The following is a 14,421-nucleotide window of genomic DNA, read 5'->3' as shown; positions in this document are numbered from 1 at the left end:
TTCCAGTGGTCATGTATGGATGTGAGAGTTGGACTGTGAAGAAAGCTGAGTGCCAAAGAATTGATGCTTTTGAACTGTGGGGTTGGAGAAGACTCTTGAAAGTCCCTTGAACTGCAAGGCAAACCAACCAGTCTGTTCTAAAGGAGATCAGTTCTGGCTGTTCATTGGAAGGACTGATGCTAGAACTGAAGCTCTAATATGTTGGCCACGTTATGTGAAGAGTTGACTCATTGGAAAAGACTCTGATGCTGGGAGGGATTGGGAGCAGGAGGAGAAAGGGACGACAGAGGATTAGATGGCTGGATGGCATCACCGACTTGATGGACATGAGTTTGAGTAAACCCTGGGAGTTGATGATGGACAGGGAGGCCTGGCATGCTGCGATTCATCAGGTCACAAAGAGTCAGACACAACTGAGCGACTGAACTGTTTTTTTAATTTCACAGCTGCAACCACCATCTGAAGTGATTTTGGAGCCTCCCAAAATAAAATCTGCCACTGTTTCCACTGTTTCTCCATCTATTTGCCACGGAGTGATGGGACCAGATGCTATGATCATAGTTTTCTGAATTGAGCTTTAAGCCAATTTTTTCACTCTCCTCTTTCACTTTCATCAAGAGGCTCTTTAGTTCTTCTTCACTTTCTGCTATAAGAGTGGTGTCATCTGCATATCTGAGGTTATTGATATTTCTCCTGGCAATTTTGATTCCAGCTTATGCTTCATCCAGCCCAGCGTTTCTCATGATGTAATCGGGAATAAGTTAAATAAGCAGTGTGACAATATACAGCCTTGACATACTCCTTTCCTTCTTTGGAAGCAGTCTGTTGTCCCACGTCCAGTTCTAACTGTTGCTGCCTGACCTGCATACAGATTTCTCAAGAGGCAGGTCAGGTGGTCTGGTATTCCCATCTCTTTCAGAATTTTCCACAGTTTATTGTGATCCACACAGTCAAAGGCTTTGGCATAGTCAGTAAAGCAGAAACAGATGTTTTTCTGGAACTCTCTTGCTTTTTTGATGATCCAACAGATGTTGGCAATTTGATTTCTGCTTCCTCTGCCTTTTCTAAAAACAGCTTGAACATCTGGATGTTCATGGTTCACGTATTGCTGAAGCCTGGCTTGGAAATTTTTGATCATTACTTTATAGCATGTGAGGTAAGTGCAATTATACTAATCTATAATCATAATATAATTTTGTGTAATAGTAGCACTGAAAACAATAATATCACTCTTTCCTACCTGTTCCCCTCCCCACACTCCTGCAGTATTACTGCCCGCTGTGTAATGAGAGGCATCCTTATGTGATATGACCTATATGCCACATAGAACACTTCATATGATGATTTAGGCCTGATGGTGAAAACCAGGATGTTTTTCTATGAAAACTTCACCCTGGTAGAATTTCTTAAAAGGGATGCTTTGTATACTATTGATGGGAATGTAAACTGTTATAGTCTTTATGCAAACAGTAGGAGATTCTCAAAAAATTAAAAATAGAATTACCATATGATCCAGTAGGGCTTCCCTCATGGCTCAGATGGTAAAGAATCTGCCTGAAATGCAGAGACTTGGGCTTGATCCCTAGGTTGGGAAAATTCCCCTGAAGGAGGGCATAGCAACCCACTCCAGTATTCTCGCCTGGAGAATCCCCATGGACAGAGGAGCCTGGTGGATTACAGTCCATGGGGTTTCAAAGAATCAGACATAACTGAGCAACTAATCACAGCACAATGCATGATCCAGCAATCCTACTTCTGGAAATATATACAAAGGAAAAAATTTCATTATCCTGAATATGTATCTGTACTTCCATCTTCATGGCAGTGTTATTCAAAATAATAGAAGTATGGAAACAACTTAAGTATCTGTCAACAAATTAATGGATACAGAAAACGTGTTATATATATTATAACAATGTTATTCAGCCTTAAAAAAAAAGGAGCTTGTCATTTGTGACGACATTGGTGAACCTGTAGAATATTATGCTGAGTGTAATAAGCTAGACAAATAAAGTATTGTATATTATCATTTATACATGAAGTCTAAAATAACTAGAGGGCTTCCCTGGTGGCTCATTTGGTGAAGAATCCAGCTGCAATGCAGGAGACCTGGGTTTGATCACTGGGTTGGGAAGATCCCCTGGAGAAAAAATGTAGAAATAATTAAAAACCAATAATGTAAAAGTAATTGCCATGGTCTGAATGAGGGTGATGTAAAATAAGGAATGGTTGGTAAAATGTTACAAACTTTCAGTTATAGGATGAGTGAGGTCTGAGGTAGTTGATGGTACTGTATTGCATAGTTGAAATAACTGAATTTACTAAGACAGTATAACTTAAATGGTCTCACCAAGAAAAAATAAAGCTAAATGCATAAGATGATGGATGTGTTAATTAAATAGAATCCTTTCTCAATGTATATGTAAATCAAATCATCACATTATTCATTTTAAATATATTATAATTTTATTTGTCAATTATACTTCATTAAAGCTGAAAAAATAAAGTTTAAAAAAGGTGGGGATGAATGTTTTATTCAATAACTGAATCCATGTCTAAATGTAGTAGGTTATTCCTCTGTAAAACCCATTTTTCAAAATTAGATTTTCTTTTATGATTCAGATTCATAATAAATTCAGATTCAGAAAAATGACTCAGAATAAATTCAAAAAATTATTTAGGGGAAGATAAAGATATCCATATGCACTAAAGTGAAATTAGTTTTCTATAAACATGATTTTATTTATATGTAAAAGAAAATGTAGTTCAGAAACTGAAATAAGTGATTAAAGTGATGATACTCATGTGTATTATTGATCAATAAATTATTTAAAAACTAAATAAGTGCTTTTTACAATGTAAGTCTGTCATTCAGCTTGAACACACACTATGAACAACAGTCAATATACAAGATTGGGAATAAAACTGAGACATGCGATTTTTATCTCCATGCACTTGCAATCTTGTGAGAGACGTTTTTTTCTGAAAGTATTCAAGCAGTAATTAACTAAATGCAATTTTTGTAAATGCCATGAAATAAAAGTATAGGATATTGTGGTGTCTGTAACAGGGATTCTGATCTATTGCTTGAAGTTTTAAAGCAAAATATGTTATATTTTTTAATATTTTTCCTGCACGCAATACTTAGGCTGCACTCACTATGCCAGCTAATTTGGAAAACTCAGCAGAGGCCACAGGACTCGAAATGGTCAGTTTTTATTCCAATCCCAAAGAAAGGCAATGCCAAAGAATCCTCACACTACTGCATAATTGCACTCATCTCACACGCTAGCAAAGTAATGCTCAAAAATTCTCCAAGCCAGGTTTCAACAGTACGTGAAACATGAACTTCCAGATGTTCAAGCTGGATTTAGAAAAGGCAGAGGAACCAGAGATCAGACTGACAAAATCCGCTGGATCATCGAAAAAGCAAGAGAGTTCCAGAAAAGCCTCTACTTCTGCTTTATTGATGATGCCAAAGCCTTTGACTGTGTGGATCACAAGAAACTGTGGAAAATTCTGAAAGAGATGGGAATACCAGACCACCTGACCTGCCTCCTGAGAAATCTGTATGCAGGTCGAGAAGCAGCAGTTAGAACTGGACATGGAACAACAGACTGGTTACATATAGGGAAAGGAGTACGTCAAGGCTGTGTATTGTCACCCTGCTTATTTAACTTTTATGCAGAGTACATCATGGGAAATAATGGGCTGGATGAAGCACAAACTGGAATCAAGATTGCTGGGAGAAATATCAATAACCTCAGATATGCAAATGACACACCCTCATAGCAGAAAGTGAAGAACTATAGAGCCTCTTGATGAAAGTGAAAGAAGAGTGAAAATTTGGCTTAAAACTCAACATTCAGAAAACTATGGGCATCTGTTCCCGTCACTTCATGGCAAATAGATGGAGAAACAGTGGAAACAGTGACCTACTTTATTTTTGGGGGTTCCAAAATCACTTCAGATAGTGACTGCAACCATGAAATTAAAAGATGCTTGCTCCTTGGAAGAAAAGGTATGACCAAACTAGACAGCTTGTTAAAAAGCAGAGACCTTACTCTGCCATTACCATAGTCAAAGCTATGGTTTTTCCAGTAGTCATTTTTGGGTGTGAAAGTTGTTCTATAAAGAAAGCTGAGCACCGAAGAATTGATGCTTTTGAACTGTGGTGTTGGAGAAATCTCTTGAGAGTCCCATGGACTGCAAAGAGATCAAACCAGTCCATCCTAAAGGGAATCAGTCATGAATATTCATTGGAAGGACTTATGCTGAAGCTGAAACTCCAAAACTTTGGCCCTGATGCAAAGAACTGATTCTTTTGAAAAGATCCTGATGCTGGGAAAGATTGAAGGCAGGAGGAGAAGGGGATGACAGAGGATGAGATGGTTGGTTGGCATCACCAACTCAATGGACATGAGCTTGAGTAAACTCTGGGACTTGGTGATGGACAGGGAGGCCTGATGTGCGGCAGTCCATGGGGTCACAAAGAGTTGGACACAACTGAGCAACTGAACTGAACTGAATACTTTTCTAGCTGCCTGTGAGTACTTTATATTTCTAAACATTTCTGAATGTCTCATTGTTTGCTTTGATTGTCCATCTACTTTTGCCAAGGGCCTTTCTGTCACACAGACTCATTGATGCGTTTGCTACTTAATAACATGGACAACAGTGATTAGTCTTTAAAAATATTCTCAAGTTATTTTATTTTAAACACAACTGATTTTTTAAAACATAATTTTGGGAGGTTTACAGCTTTGCTATACACTTATCCAAAAGGGAATTTATAAGTAAAATGCTGACACAATCAATACTATAAAAGCATGAACAGCCTTTGGCTATAAAAATGCTTATGATTGCTTTCGCTTCCTTTGCAGAGTGTGTGTTACATAGAACTGCTACATTAGAAGCAGTTGTGGTGGCAAATAATAGTGCCTTACATAGGATTCTTTTCTGCTCATCATATGCTATTTTTACGTTATTGCTGAAACTTCTCCTATACTTAAAATGGCATTCACTTTATTTCCACTCAGGGAAGATAGTGTGTAATAAGCAATCTCAATTAAGCTGAACTTAAACATGTCCAACTTTTCAATAGAGTAATAAATTGGATTTGACAGCAATTGACTTTGACATGTGCTGTCATACCTTATCAAACCAAAGGCATTTTGCTGCATGTATAATCCATTTGGAATCTGAATGGAAAACTTACCAAGAGATTTTAAGGAAATTCAAGAACCTGTCTGAAATAATGCAGTTAGGTAAATTTTCTGCCGTAAGGCATTCTACTGTCTTTGTTACATCATGAGAAAGTAACGAGCATGAGTTTAGGAGGCATGGAGGGAAACAGATGGCTCCCCTATGGGCTTCCCTGATAACTCAGTTGGTAAAGAATCCACCTGCAATGCAGGAGACCCCGGTTCAATTCTTGGGTCGAGAAGAGACACTGGAGAAGTGATAGGCTACCCATTCCAGTATTCTTGGACTTCCCTTCTGGCTCAGCTGGTAAAGAATCCACCTGCAATTCAGGAGACCTGAGTTTGACCCCTGGGTTAGGAAGATCCCCTGGAGAAGGAAAAGGCTACCCACGCCAGTATTCTGGCCTAGATATTCCATGGACTATATAGTGCATGGGGTTGCAAAGAGTTGGACACGACTGAGTGGCTTTCACTTTCCTGTGAAAAGAGAATGAAGACTAGTGCCTGATGGTCCAGATTGCATTGATAAAAAGTAGCCTGGATTTCTAGAAATCAAACAGTTTGCATCTACCAACAATCTTAGCAATACACAACTTGTAAACTAGGTTGTTCAGTTGTAAAGTTTATCTTACAAAGTTAGAGATGGCAGTGCTTACTGATAAGCTAAATTTTGTTTCTTTGATACAAACCAGTCAATGTTTGGAGTTTTAGGATGCTTCCCCCATACCCCCACGAAGAATGTATTGTCATTGTCACTAAGTTCCCTACAAATCAAATCTGAGGATGTTTTATGTGTATGGAAGTAACATGATGTTATATATTCACTCTAAGGTATTTAGATTCAAAGACAGCTAGTATGACAGGGACACAGGAGAACAGAAAGTCTGAAAACAATGGTGTTATTTGAAATTTTATGAATGGCAACTGTATATACATCAGACATTTACACCAGGCAAGATACTAGAAAATTCTCTTAGAAAGAAGTGGAGAGGGAGGGCTCCTTATAAGAGATAGAATGGTTAGTTTTAATGCTACACTTCAAAGTCCTCTAATTCTGCTCTGTAGAGGACTCCAGCATCTCCTCATCCAAACATGGAGCTGTCCATCCATAGACCTGTAGCTCTCTATCGATATTCCTGTCCTCTAATTCTAAACTATGACTGGAAGGACAAATCACCAGATATTTGAAATGGATGAAAGAAAAATGTAACTTAGCCTGCCACACAGGAAAATGGATCTGGACAAAACTGAAATAGTTTAGCAAAGAAAATTGTTTTATTCGTGAATACATGTGTGCATGCACAGACATACCACAGACCCATGTGCTCTGGGATTCTCTGAGATATTTGATAACCTGGTGTATCTAAGAACATACATATGATACAAAACTAGTTAAAATATTTGGAATTTAAAGCCAAAATAGTGTCTTAGAATGCAAATAGAAGTCATAAAGTTCAAGGAAAAATGATCATTTAGAGGGTGTTGTTTTATGATACTGGCTCTCAGGCTAATTTGATAAATATCTACAAGTATCTTTTAGTGAAAACAATCAAACCTACTTCTTAACAGCCAACAGAGCAATAAAGGGGGAGCAAAAGCAATGCTTTTTATTCATGCACATTTTCTTATTTATCAGTGAAGTCTCACACAGATATAGCTACATGAATGTTGATAAACTATGAAAAAAAAGTTAAAATTTATTTTTATCATTATATGCTCAGAAAGTTAGGCAAAGACTTTTTTAAACTTTATTCATCAAGACAACATGAATAGGTTTCTTGTCTTCCACTTAATAAGAGTTGGACACGACTGAAGCGACTTAGCACCCGTGCACTTTTAAATGCTAAGTGAGCAAATGACATTCCAAATCCAGCCATTACCTGTTTTTGTAAACAAAGTTTTATTAGAATACTGCATCTCCATTCAGTTATTTTATTGTCATTTGCTGCTTTTGGAGCAGGAAATGGGCACTAATTCCAGTATTTCTTTCCTGGAAAATCCCATGGACAGAGGAGCCTGACGGATGACAGCTTATAGGGTCGCAAAGAGTTGGACATGACTGAATTTTTCTGCTTTTGTGCTACAGTGGCAGAATTTAGTAGCTGTAACAGATACCATATAGTTTGCCAAGCTGAAAATATTTGGTCCTTAAAGAAAAAAAAAAAAAATCCGCTAACCCTTGAAACACAACTGTCGTTCTCAAAATGTGGTCCCTAGACTGATAACATTAGCATTACCTGGAAATTTCTTAGAGAGAAAATCTTGGGCCCTAGCCAAAACAACTGAATCAGGAATTTTGAGGGTAAAGGCTAGCAGTCTGTTATAACTAGTTTTGTGAGTGATTCTAATGCACACTCAAGGTGAAGAATCATTGTTTAGAACAGGGGCTAGTGAACTATGACCTTTGGGTTAAATATGGCCCTCCTCCTTTTTTTTTTTTTTCATATGCTTCAAGCTAAGAATGGTTTTTACATTATCTTAATGATTGAAAAAAAATCAAGAGAGTATTCTATGACTCTTGCAATGAACGTTTCAGTATATACAAATAAAGTTATATTAGAACACAGTCATATTCAATTTGCCTATATATTTTCTATGGGCGCTTTTGCATTACAATGGCAGATGTGAGTAGCTGTAGCAGAGACCATATAACTTACAAAGAATATGTTTGCTATCTGGCACTTTATTCATAAATCTGCAAACTTCTGGCTTAAGCACTCATCAAAAAGCAATTTGTAGTATCATTGAATAGTAGGAAAATAAGCAACCTCAGGGATTAAAATTTTACCTGTTGAGGTGAACTCCCTCTGCCAAGACACTCTCAAGCACCAGTGTGAAATCAGAGGTGTGGAAACATCTGGAAAGTACTGAGATGTCAGAAGCCAAGGTTCTCTATCCATGTGGGCTTCTCAGCTCCTGAGAAGAACTGGGAAGAAACAAATCAGGTAGAGAAAAACAATAACTAAGCAAATAAGAAGGAAAAAAAAGAGGGAAAAATAGCAATACCAGCATGAATTAAGATCTGTCACTTCTGATACGTGATTCTGAAGAGTGGAGGTACACTAGGTGTAAATTCTTGATTTTCATTCTCTTTTCCAAACTTTATTGCTTCCACCAAAAACCTGTTAGGAGGCCAGTGGGACACATCTCAAAACTATCTGATCCTGTTTTGACTCTTAACGAGGATTATGCATAAAAATTAATCATTTTTAAAGTATATGAAACTTAAACTAATGAACAAGTGATGTGAATGAATCCTACCCTGTCAGATCCAAACTAACAAAAACTTCTTGTAATAAATTTACAGCATTTGAACTTAAATTCCTAAGAATTTCACATGCATATATGTACTTGTATATAATGGTTGCTATGGGTGACCTAGAAATGAAACCAATCATAGCACTGTAATTTAAAACTAAAACAGCTGGCAAAAATCTTTCCTCTCAGAGCGTGTTGTCAGAGAAGTAAATGAAAAGGTCGGGAGACTTTTCATTTGCTTCTGTGATAACACAGACTACCTGAACTAAGGAACATATTAATGTTTCCTCTGAAGCTTTCTATTATGTGTCAAGGGCCCTATTCCAGAATATCACAGTGGAGCTGATAGAAAAAGACAGATGATAGAATGAAACAGTTGGTCCTAACACAAAATAATCAGGCATCTTTATATTTCCACTTTACATTATAACAGGAAAGCTGATTAGATTCTGTGGTTTTACCTAAAAATAAACCTAGCTCAGAGGGAAGGTTTTTGTCTATGTACACCGATTTTTATTATAAAAGAATTTCTTTTAAAGGCACAGGCACATCTTCATATGATATGGTTAGTGTTTCTTATATTAAAACCCAAGGAGCTCCCAAAGAGAGCTCCCACATGTTACTTCATATGTTTCAAATATTATAGTAATGAAGTTTGTCTTAAAAGAAATCTGCGTTTGAGTTTTTTTTCATGTTGACCTATTGCAAAACAAAAATGAAACCCATACAACTATGGAAAAATATGCTTACTATTAAAAAAATTATAAAACTGCATTTAAATCTAGAGTACTGATTCTACTAAACAGACTCTTCTCATAGAATTAAAAATTCATGTAATAAATATAAGGCAGTTTTAAACTGTACCTTCCAGTGTCCACTCAAGCCATGGTCTTTTGGTTAATAGTATGTTTGCATGTATTGTAAGCTCAGTCACTCAGTTGTGTCCAATTCTTTGCAACCACATGGACTGTAGCCCACCAGGCTCCTCTGTCCTTGGGATTCTCCAGGCAAGAATACGGGAGTGGGATGTCATTTCCTTCTCCAGGAGATCTTCCTGACCTAGGGATCGAACGCACATCTCCTGAACTGGCAGGCAGATTCTTTATCACTGACCCAAATTGTATGTTTCTAGTAGTTAAAAGGAAAAAAACAATAAAAGAATGTTGTAATTTTAAAATCACTATAAAGAAATCTGCATAAACATGGTTTATACATTCAATATTAGATAAATTTCAGGTATGATAAATATACATAAAAGATAAATATTTAAATGCACTATATACAAATATAGATGAACACCTGGGAAAAGATAGAATAGGAATTCTTTCTAACTATAACTCAAAATTCAGAAGTCATAAAAATAAAGATTGATAAATATAGCTTCAAAAACAATAAAAATCTATATCATCAAAGCACCATAACAAAAGTCAGAAGACAAATAATAAATTCTGTATTAAAAACATTTCATATTGCAAAGAAATAATCTCTCTAACATATAATGGTCAGAAATTTAAAATGATAAAGTAAAAAGAGACGATCAAATATACAGTATAAGGAAGATAAATAGACAATTCAGAGAAAAGGCAAAAAATATACAACAGGATGCTCATCTTTTCATGATAGGAGAAATACAAGTTGAAATGATACTGAGATTCCATTCCCATCCTCATCAATGTGTTGAAAATTCTGAAGCTTGATGTCACACCCGGTTGGTAAAGCAAACAGTTTTACCCAGCTGGTAATTCTGTAAATGATATAACTGCCTAGAAGAGTGGCTCTTAAGGGGAGTGATTTTATTCTCTCACTTGGGCTTCCCAGGTGGCACAGTGTAAAGAATTTGCCTGCCAACATAGGAGACGCAGGTTCAATTCCTGGGTCAGGAAGATTCCCCCAGAGAAGGAAATGGCAGCCCATTCCACTATTCTTGACTAGAAAATTCCATGGACAGAGGAGCCTGGCAGGCTACAGTTCATGGGATCACAAAAGTCAAATATGACTGAGTGCATACACACACACATACACACAAGGAACATTTGGCAATATCTGGAGACATTTTTGGTATCACAAATGTAATAGAGCAGAGTAGTGGAGAGGGGGAAATGGTTATTGTGGGGAGGAGGGGAGGTGCTACTGACATCTAATGTGGCCACGGATGCTGCTCATCTAAGAATGTACAGGACAGTCTTCCACAACAAAGAACGATCTAATTCAAACGATCAATAGAGTTGATGTTGTACAACCTTGTTGCAGATTGGAATGTCATAATATTGCTCAAATATTATATAGTATAGGCTTCATATATAGAAATTTATCCTCCAGTTTCAGACAAATGCAATAAAAAAGTAAACACAGAGTTATTTAGTAAAGTGTGGTGTGGAATAGAAAAAAAAGTAAACAATCACAACATTCATCATTCAGAACCAGTTAAATTGTGATGCATACATACATGACTATAAATGAATGGAGATGCTGTCTATGTTTCCCTAAAGAATTGTCTCCAAGATACCTTACTAAGCAAAACAAAAAAACAAAATACTGATCCGTGGTTTATAATATGGTAACCTGGATATTGGAAAAAAAGAAAGAAGCATATATATTCGTATCATTTCTGTTTTTATATCATGATCATTTAGATCAAGGCAAGCAGGATATTTGTTTCAGTTTCATCAAATGTTTTAGAAGTGAAAACAATGATATCTCTTTATGAATGAGAGTGATCAGTTATTTGCTGAAATTTGTCCCTTTAGTGCAAAATATGGAAAAGAAAAATATTTCTAAAGAATTATTAATATGTAGAACAAAATGGTTGCTTCAGTCATGTCTGACACTTTGCAACTATAGCCTGCTGGGCTTCTCTGTCCATGAGATTCTCCGGGCAAAAATACTGGAGTGGGTTGCCATGCCCTTCTTCTGGGGATCTTCCTTATCCAGGGATTGAAGTCACATCTCTTATGTCTCTTGCATTGGCAGGTGCGATCTTTACCACAAGCGTCACCTCGGAAGCCTAGAACTAAACAGTAAAGAGGAATAAATAATAACTGAAGGAACACATCAGGTTTTTGGCTATGTTATCCACCCAAGCAAACCATAATTAGGTTTTGTTTTACACACACTGGGCCAGTGCCCAGTGGTTGTTCCATGCATCTTAATAGGGAACTGATTTGTCTGGACAGCTGAGTGGGAAAACTTGAAACACTACTCTAAGCAATTGTAAAATTTCCAAATAAAAGGGAGGAAAAGAGGCAACTATGAATAATTCTAGATAATATGGAGTGGAATTTTAAATCTGTGAAAATCATCAATTAAAATACAGGCAAATCTTCTAATAGTAATTATTTTTAACATTAGCCACAATCAGTGAGAAAATAATAGAGTGATTTTTCTTCACAGTTCCAACTTCCAGGATCCACTGCTATGTAGTGTGTCTTCCAAGCCTTAATAAGAAATATGATGATAAATGGCCCCTGCTAATGTTTTTAAGGCAGCCAAGATTAGGAGATAGAGTTCTTGTTAATAGCTATATATTATATGGAAGAAATCTGAGCATGCAGCGAATGACAAAAGAGCTGCTATCACTTTTGATAGATACTGTCCAAGCTGTACTTATTTTTTTTTTAGACCTTGATTTCAATATTGTTCCAAAATAGAAAAGTTAACCTCCTCCCTCTTATTTCCAGTCCCCCAAGGTAAGCTGCCTCATACCTGTGTTTTTAGTTGCCTGTTCCATCAAAGGATTTAGTACTTTTTTAAGATTTTAGTTATTGAGGCAAATGTATTTCTTGTAATAATTAAAATTCAGGGACAATAAAATTAAAATGATGGCACATGTTAATTATCCTGCCTTCAGTGATAGTGTGGAAAATTTTTCTTATTTCATCACATTATGTTGATGTCTAGCTGACAATTATGTGTGATCACATGACAAGACAATATAAATTCACTTGCTATACTTTTTAAAGGAAAGAGACTTTAGGATTTGAGAAATCTAAAAGAGCATCTATAAAAAAATGATTGTTTAAAATGCTACCAACATCTTCTTACTAATCTGTAACTATGATCTACTATTGTCTTTATCTAATAACTAAAACTAAGTCTGAAAACAAATATTTTAATACCTTAGATTTACCTGTAATTAATACTGCCTAGATATTGTTCAGCTTGATTCTGCTGACACAGTTATCGCAGAGGCTGTCTTTGAAACCAGAGAGAAGAAGATGGTATCTTCAAAGTGGACAGCCTGCAGCACATGCAGAGAGTTACTCAAACCAACAAATCCCCATTATGTCTTTTACAAATTATAATAATAGCTACTCTAAATTACCGTATTAGTAGAAACAGGAAAGAAAGGATGCTAAAATATTTTAAAATCCGGGAAGATTTTCTTCTCAGCAGGAATTATGTTGCAATTCATTTACTGCATGAAATGTTATTTATTTCTTTTTGATATATTTACTGATAGCAAAGCTATCCTACTGCCAGAATCTTCTATAGTAGAAGGCATCCTCTGTTACTTAAGCATGCCGCCTGAGCTAGAAGTATCTTTTTAAACATTGTTAGATAGCCTTGGTTTCCTCTGTGAAGTCTATAGACTAACACCAAGGAGCTGACATTTAACTAACAAATTTTCTCTGAGATGAATGATTTGAGTCAAGTGGCATAAAATGACTTCAAAGTGTTCAGAAATTGAATCCAAGAATCAAACTGCTGAACAGCAGCCTTCTGGGCCTGTTTTATATCCATGTCAAAAGTTCAACTTTTCTTTAACTGGAAGATTTGAGACTAATGCTCTGCATGGTAATTCCTGTAGTCTTAATTATTCTATCAAGTCCAATTACAAATTGAAATTTTCAAGGACCAGAAAGCTCTGATATTAAAAGAACAGTTTAGGAGAACAACTAAATGTATAAACTATTTATATTCTAGGAACCTTGCTGTACAGAATCTTATATCAGTTACCCACAATATCTGGATTGCCTGATGATAGTAAAAGTACAAAGTTAACAAACTGATTATACAGTCTCTCTCTTTTTTTTATTTTCATCCTGTTTACTTTTCAAATTAAAATTTTAGTTGAGGTAATTTTACATTCACATGAAGTTAAGAGATGTAGAGGAATAATGTATTGTTCACCCTGTTCTCTCCAATGATAAAATCCCACATACTAACACATATATATGGAATTTAGAAAGATGGTAACAATAACCCTGTGTACGAGACAGCAAAAGAGACACCGATGTATAGATCAGTCTTATGGACTCTGTGGGAGAGGGAGAGGGTGGGGAGATTTGGGAGAATAGCATTGAAACATGTATAATATCATGTATGAAACGAGTCGCCAGTCCAGGTTCGATGCACAGTACTGGATGCTTGGGGCTGGTGCGCTGGGACGACCCAGAGGGAGGGTAGGGTGGGGAAGGGAGGAGGGAGGAGGGTTCTGGATGGGGAACGCGGGTATACCTGTGGCGGATTCATTTCGATATTTGGCAAAACTAATACAATATTGTAAAGTTTAAAAATAAAATAAAATTTAAAAAAATAATAAAATACACAAGAAAAAAAAAATCCCACAAAACTGTAGTACAGAATATTGACATTGACACAATTCTTTGATCTTGTTCAGATATTACTAGTTAACATACATTCATTTGTGTAATCACCATCACAGTGATGACAAAAAGCAGTTTTCTTGTCACAAGGATCTCTTGTGCTGCCCCTTTGTAACTATATCTACCTCCTTGGACAACCCTCATCCCTAACCCCTGGCAACCACTAATCTGTTCTTCATCTGTATAATTTTGTCATTCTAGCAATGTTATATAAATGGAGTCACATAATAGGTAGTCTTTGGGGATTGGCTTTTCTCACTCTGCAAACATTTCTGAAGATACATCCAGGTTGTTGCAAGTGTCAGTGGCTTGTTCCTTTCCATTGCTGAGTAGTATTCCATGATATGGATGAC

Source organism: Bos javanicus, chromosome 4, assembly GCF_032452875.1.
Source record: "Bos javanicus breed banteng chromosome 4, ARS-OSU_banteng_1.0, whole genome shotgun sequence".
NCBI classification, from domain to species: domain Eukaryota; kingdom Metazoa; phylum Chordata; class Mammalia; order Artiodactyla; family Bovidae; genus Bos; species Bos javanicus.
This window is presented reverse-complemented; position numbering follows the sequence as displayed.